General features: G+C 45.3%; 3 non-coding genes across 3 annotated transcripts; 1 reads left to right on the top strand and 2 right to left on the bottom strand.

Annotated features, from left to right (window-relative positions):
- Positions 1–2,365: 2,365 nt before the first annotated feature.
- On the bottom strand, positions 2,366–2,438 carry trnav-cac (transfer RNA valine (anticodon CAC)). The gene has a single exon. It is a non-coding gene; the product is annotated as a tRNA-Val (tRNA).
- A 2,383-nt stretch (positions 2,439–4,821) lies between these two features.
- Positions 4,822–4,895, top strand: trnai-aau (transfer RNA isoleucine (anticodon AAU)). The gene has a single exon. It is a non-coding gene; the product is annotated as a tRNA-Ile (tRNA).
- Positions 4,896–5,421: 526 nt separating this feature from the next.
- trnap-ugg (transfer RNA proline (anticodon UGG)) lies at positions 5,422–5,511 on the bottom strand. Its single transcript is given in 2 exon segments — positions 5,422–5,457; positions 5,476–5,511. It is a non-coding gene; the product is annotated as a tRNA-Pro (tRNA).
- Between the last annotated feature and the right edge of the window lie 2,105 nt (positions 5,512–7,616).

Raw genomic sequence — 7,616 nt, forward strand, 5'->3', positions numbered from 1 at the left:
ATTTGCATTGAAATTCCAATCAACAAATCCCAGAGGCTGTTTCGGGTTTGACAAACTGTGAAACAGATTGTTTTAAACGCCGAAAAAAGGGGAAACCTGGTGGTTGATATCAAGTTTTATACATTATCTCTGATCTGATTGGTGCGCCTTTCCCTTCAATTCACGACTTACAGGAAAAACTCGATTTTACAGTCGATTTTCGGGTCATGACGTATGGTGATATTTCAAATATTTGACATCGACCTTTATCAATCCCAATATCGTCCCCGACACGTTTGACAAATGCAAAGCGGCTTCAATCACGGTTTTGCTGACACAACTCGTTCAAAGATACTGTCGGTAATTCGAGGGTCTTTCAAGTCATGACACGAACATAACAGTTCGCGCTGCCGTTTTCCGGAAGACGCTTCAGATTCATGTGGAATGATTTCGGTCTGGCGGTTAAATCCGTTCCCTCTTCACAAATCCGCGTTTGACCACGTGTCTTTTAGTATTTTTGATAACCGATACCAAATCGGCTTGCTCTGTACTGTACATTACTTTTTAAATATTACAGCGAAGCAGAGCACGAGAGATGTCACAGCTGTGACTTTGACTTTTCTCCCTCTCGTCTCGATCTCACCGGCAACTGTCACGAACCACAATCTTCTGTCACACTTCTCCATCAGAAAGTTCCGAGCCTCGGTTTTCAAATGAAATAACGCCCATCTCTTGAATCAACGATAGCCCAGGGAGAGTTTCCCAATTTCGTCTCACACTTTCCCCAAATCCTCCTTAAAGTACCATCAAAAATTGTCCCTAAGTTAATAATAATATAATTAAAGGCTCTTATCGTCTGGGGTTTTGTTTCAGATTCCACGGCTTTTAAAGGTCACTGCGGATATTTATCGAAGTGCATCTTGATTGGAGGCTTCTTGGAGAAATCGGAGAAAGATCTCGAAGCTCTTGTAGCGCAAGCGGTCAGCGTGCGGCACTTTTATCAGCTTCAGAAATGCCCAGGTTGTGAGTTTCAGCCTCACCGAGAACAGACGAACATTTTACTCCGAACATTTTGACCGGAGTTCAAGGTACAACTGGTCTGTTCCATAACGCATCTACTTCTTAGTGTTCCCATGTGGGCACTTAGGTTCCTCTAGACTCCCGTCTTACAACAGTAGGTGCGAGTTTAATTGTTTACGGTGGGAGAGGGGGCGATTAGCGTCAGCTGATGCCGCAAAGGGACCGGTAGGAAATCTTTAAATCTGAAGAACCAAACACACAATTCTTCTTTTCCTAAAGCCGATATTCATCGGTTGGAAGTTTCGTGTGGGGAAAATTTGGAAGGGAAATATTCTGCCTGATGTCACTGTGTAACGGGTGAAATTATTCAGCTTACAGATGATAATATGCTGATAGATCGAGAGGCCTTTTCTAACTCCCGTGTGGGGCAAGATTAGCTTTTGAGCCACTGGGTGAAGTGTTATTTTAATTGGTGCAAACGAATGACACGACATTTGGCACAAACAGGAAGAATTGTAAACTCACGAATTCGCTGTCTGTTTCTTACATCATGTTCAACAGAAACAAGGATTCTCCTCAACATGTTACTGAGAATTTTATAAAAGGGATTTCACCCCAGTTCGACGTCAACGAGGGATAATTCAGAGTCCTACCATAAATCTGTATAATGGATCTTTTTGTAATATTGAGTCTGGGTAGCTCAGTCGGTGGACTATCAGACTTCCATAAGCGGCTCGTGATTTGAGTGTGCAGAGTTCAAATCCTTGTTCAGACAATAAACATTGAAACAGCTGGCAAGTTCTGTGTTTGCAGCGAAGCAAGAATACTGCGGGACAGATGATGCCTGCGATCTGTGGTGAAAGCTTCGGTGGTATATTGTCCCCCAGGGATGGGCAGTATTGCGCTGTCTGAGGCGGCATTTGCAGCTTTCCGACAGCAACCTGTGATTGGAGGGAGCGGGGCCGGACAGGCGGCCTGAATGTCGTTGCTGTCGTGGCCTCACTCAATCCGGGAGCTGGGGAACATCGAACTTCGAAAAACTGATGTGTTTGTTGCCGCGGCTGCAATGCTGTTTCGAACTGTAGTTATTAACCGAGGCCGCTCTTCAGGGTCATTTAATGGTCTCTCACAAATCAACTAAAACCAGTCGCAATGAGGAGCTTTGAGAGGCAAATTCTGCACAGTCAGGGCAGGAAACTGGAGTGAAGGAGAGACATTTTCGGTATCTGTGTCATGTTTGAGTGTGTGTCGAACTGAACAGAGAAAGGAAAATATACCGGTTTTGTATTTTATTCATATTTCACCACAGAGTGAATTCTTGCGTTTTTTCATATTTATTGATTTTTAGTGGATAACGTTTTGAAAATGTTTCCGCCTGGTTTCGAACCGGGGACCTTTCGCGTGTGAGGCGAACGTGATAGCCACTACACTACGGAAACGCTGCTGTGCAAACAGTTATAGGAAATGGCACAGGGCACAATTTCAAAATTTGCAGATGACACAAAACTTGGAAGGGGAGTAAACAGTGTGAAGGATGGTGACAGACTTCAAGAGGTTATAGATTGGCCGGTGGCATTGGCGGACACGTGGCAGATGAAATTTAACGCAAAGAAATGCGAAATGATACATTTCGGTAGGAAGAACCAGGAGAGGCAATATAAACTAGAGGGTACAACTCCAAAATGGGTACAGGCCCAGAGAGATCTGGTGGTTTATGTGCACAAATCGTTGAAGACTTCAGAACAGGTTGAGAAAGCGGTTGAAAAGGAAATTGGATCCTGGACTTCATAAATAGAGGCATCGAGTAACAAGCTATGGAAGTCATGATGAACCATTATAAAACACTGTTTCGGCAACAACTGGACTATTGTGTCCGGTTCTGTGCACCGCAGTTCAGGAAAGATGTGAAGGCCTTACAGAGGGTGCAGGAGAGATATACTAGAATGATTGCAGGGATGAGTGACTTTAGTTACTTAGACAGACTGGAGAAGCTGGGGTTGTTCTCGTTGGAACAAAGAAGGTTGCGGGGAGATTTGATAGAGGTATTCAAAATCATGATAGGTCTAGACAGAGCAGATAGAGAGAAACTGTTCCCAATGGTAGGAGAGTCGAGAATCAGAGGACATAGATTTCAGGTGATTAGCAAAGGAACCAAAGCTGACATGAGGGAAAACTTTTTTAAACAGCGAATGGTTAGGATCTGGATTGCACTGCCCGAGGGGGTGGTTGAGGCAGATTCAAAGGAAACTAGATAAGTGCTTGAAGGGAAAAAATTGCAGGGCGACAGGAAAAGGACGGGAGAGTGGGAATAGCTGGATTACGATTGCATGGAGTCGAATGGCGTCCTTCCGTGCTGTAAACTTTCTACGATTTATTTGGGATGTGAGCGTCGCTGGCAAGGCCAGCATTTATTGGCCATCCCTAATTGTGCTTGAGAATGTGGTGGTGAGCCACCTCCTTGAACCGCTGAAGTCCGTGTGGATGAAGGTTCTCCCACAGTGCTGTAAGGGAGGGAGCTCCAGGATTTTGACCCAGCGACGATGAAGGAACGGAGATATATTTCCAAGACAGGATGGTGTGTGACTTGGAGGGGAACATGCAGGCGGTGTTGTTCCGATGTGCCATATGCCCTTGATTTTCTAGGTGATAGAGGTCGCGGGTTTGTCGAAGAAGTCTTGCAAATTGCTGCAGTGCATCCTGCAGATGGTACACACTGCAGCCACGGTGCGCTGGTGGTGGAGGGGGTGAATGTTTATGGTGATGGATGGGGTGCCAATCAAGCGGGCTGCTTTGTCCTGGATGGTGTCGAGCTTCTTGATTGAAGCTGGAGCTGCACACATCCAGGCAAGTGAAGGGTACTCCATCACACTCCTGACTTGTACACTGTAGATAGTAGAAATACTTTGGGGAGTCAGGTGATGAGTCTCTCGACGCACAATACCCAGCCTCTGACCTGCTCTTGTCGCCACGGTATTTATCTGGCTGGTCCAGTTCAGTTTCTGGTCAATGGTGAGCCCCAGGCTGTTGATGGCGGGGAGTTGATGGCGATGATAATGCCGTTGAATGTCAAGGGGAGTTGGCTAGACTCTCTCTTGTTAGAGTTGGTCATTGCCTGGCACTTGAATGTTACTTGCCAATCATCAGCCCAAGGCTGATTGTTGTCCAGGTTTTGCTGCACGCGGGCACGGACTGCTTCATTATTTGAGGGATGGCGAATGGAACTGAACACTGTGCAATCATCAGCGAACATCCCCATTTCTGACCTTATGATGGAGGGAAGGCTATTGATAAAGCAGCTGAAGATGGTTGGGCCTAGGACACTGCCCTGAGGAACTCCTGCAGTGATGTCCTGGGGCGGAGATGATTTGCCTCCAACAACCACTACCATCTTCCTTGGTGCCAGGTAAGATTCCAGCTACTGGAGAGTTTCCCCCCTGATTCCCGTTGACTTCCAATTTCCTAGGGCTCCTTGAAGACACATCGGTCAAAGGCTGCCTTGATGTCAAGGGCAGTTACTCTCACCTCACCTCCGGAATTTAGCTCTTTTGTCCATGTTTGGACCAAGGCTGTAATGAGGTCTGTCGCCGAGTGGTCCTGGCGAAACCCAAACTGAGCATCGGTGAGCAGGTTATTGGTGAGTGAGTGCCGCTTGATAGCACTGTCGACGACACCTACATCCTCGACAGTATATACAGAAACAAGTAACAATGTTTAAGGGATGTGGTTTATTCAATATTCGTTGCAAAACCCTGTCAGCTGGTGTAAAAATAAACACAAACTACCCAACACGCGGCTAAGCCCATAAAGCTAAAATACATACATGACCGGTTAGCTCAGTTGGTTAGAGCGTGGTGCTAATAACGCCAAGGTCGCGGGTTCGATCCCCGCACGGGCCATAAGGTTCCTATTGCAATGCGTTGGTAACTTTTAAACGTTTGGCAGACTTTGGAAACAAGCGAATCCACACAAAATGTCATGAGGTCAATTTTTTGGAGTAACATCCATTAATATGTTTTCTGATCTATCTTTTTGAGGTCCAAAGTGGACGGCCTCAAACTTGCTTACGTTGAAATCCATTTGCCGCAGTTTTGCCCATTCACTTAATCGAGTAATATCTCTCTGCAATCTCATTCTTCCATCCACACTGCTTATAATTCTGTCTATCTTCGTGTCATCGGCAAACTTGGATATGTGTTTCTCGATCCTGTCATCTAATATCAATGATACCGCCTAAAATGGGGTAAATTCACATTCAGCTTCAATCTCCACATCATCTTGAGACATTTTATTTACTCCGTGTGTGTTGCGCCTTGGAAGCTTCTGCACTTTGTCCTCTGGAGCTCAAATATAATTCAATTCGTTCAACTGCAAAGATGTCAGAATCCAATTGGTGACTTTTCACGAAAAAGCAGTGAGATAACAGGGCTCGTCCGGGATTTGAACCCGGCGCCTCTCGCAAATTCCATTAGAAAAAGGCCCAAAGCGAGAATCATACCCCTAGACCAACGAGCCGCTTACTAAAAGCCCTGTAGCCGGTCCAAAATTTCACCATAGTCTTCAGCCGATCGGCGATCCTTTCCAACCGCTTCTGTCCACCCAATCTCGTTTTCTATTCCGATATTCAGCAATATCAAGTTGTACACTACCTATTTCCAGTCACCAATATTAGCCTCTCTTTACGAAATTCGTTTACAATGTACGACTTGTTTTTTCAAATAATACTTTTCAGAATTAGTTAATCTGAAGCGACATTGGCATCCATCTCGGCATCGTCAGAGTATACAAGCTACCATAAGTATATTTTACTCACATTGCTGTTTCCTTTCACTGTGAGGGCGAAGAGACAAAAATGTGGAGACATTAGCTACGAATTTATCAGCTGGGTTGCACCTTTACTTTTCCGACCCTCTCAGTCTTTTTTTCCTTTACCTTTCCCTGCTGGTGTTGCAGGTGAGATCAGCCTTTACCGTTCCAGGAAGCCTGAGAAGTCCATCAGGGGACAACATAGAGACAAGAGAAAAGGAGAGATAGAGAGATTCATGTAAATAAAGTCGCTTATAAATGGGTGGTTCTGCAAAGTAGCAGAATTTTAGTTGCAGATTGGGCAAGATTCTTTCTTGTGTATTTGAATTTTGCAAGAGTACATTGGGCACCCAATTAAAAGCGCCGGCCACGCTCGAGTATCTCTCATGCTCTGAGGGAGATAAATGAAGTGAGTTAGATCCAGTTCATTCATTTGAGCATTGAACGGATCTTTAAACAATAATTCAGCGAGAAGAAATCAAACCTGCGAAGGAAAACTCCATTTGATCTTGAATTTAACGCTTCAACCACTCGGCGATCGCAGCGGCACATGGCAGTACTTGCATGGCTGTAGATGCCACTTTAAACTGCCAGTTGCTTCAAACGATGCCCGATAGACCGGCGTTGTCTTGTAGCTTTCCCAGCAGCTTCATTTGATTCGGTGGGTCAAGTTTGGGAAATTGAATGATTTTCACCGGCAGCTTGTGGTAGTATATTACCTCATTTTCATTACCGGTAATGAACGACTGCAGCCACTGCAGAATTCGGTGCCACCCACAGCCGATCGGCCATCCTTTCAGACCTCTTCTATCCTTCCAATCACGTTTTCTATTCCGATGGAGAGAAATGTCGAGTTGCACACTAACTATTTCCTCCGTTCTCTTTCGCAAACATATCACTGAACAAAACTTCACAAGTCACTCAGGAAAAATAATTCAGTTCAAAATCATTAGCTTCCGAAGGACCTGCGAGGACAGACTGACCAAACCTGCGTTCAGTCGTGAAGCTTGTGGGTGTGTTGTGATCCTAAGGGACAGAGACAGGCCTGCGACACAGAGCGATGGCAGGAACTCAGAAATGTGGCCATAAATGGGCAGACAGTCAGACACAGTCATTGATTCTGACACACGGCCCGGTAGTTGTTCAGTCAGTCGGGGAGCGAGGCCTGCAGCCAGCAAACAAAAAGCCTGGCCTGAGAATAAGGCCGAGACCCAATCAGACGGATAGACAGACAGACATCTGACACAACGTCAAAACGCAGCGTGATCGAATCACGTTGCGGTGATATCATTTTCACAGTAGCTCAGGGTCCTGCCCACAGGTTTTATAGCGGGGCAGTGTTTTATAGATGGGCTGTTCATTGTTAGTAAAATAATATTGATCGGAATTTAATTTGTTACATTAAAGTGCTCTTTGTTTGTTAATTTTGATCTACATCCTCGACAATATATACAGAAACAAGTAACAATGTTTAAGGGATGTGATCTATTCAATATTCGTTGTAAAACCCTGTCAGACGGTGTAAATATACATGGAAACAGGCCCTTCGGCCCAACATGTCCATGTCGCCCAGTTTATACCACTAAGCTAGTCCCAATTGCCTGCACTTGGCCCATATCCCTCGATACCCATCTTCCCCATGTAACTGTCCAAATGCTTTTTAAAAGACAAAATTGTACCCGCCTCTACTACTGCCTCTGGCAGCTCGTTCCAGACACTCACCACCCTTTGAGTGAAAAAATTGCCCCTCTGGATCCTTTTGTATCTCTCCCCTCTCACCTTAAATCTGTGCCCCCTCGTTATAGACTCCCCTA

This window comes from Heptranchias perlo, unplaced genomic scaffold (assembly GCF_035084215.1).
Source record: "Heptranchias perlo isolate sHepPer1 unplaced genomic scaffold, sHepPer1.hap1 HAP1_SCAFFOLD_73, whole genome shotgun sequence".
In the NCBI taxonomy this organism is placed as follows: Eukaryota; Metazoa; Chordata; class Chondrichthyes; order Hexanchiformes; family Hexanchidae; genus Heptranchias; species Heptranchias perlo.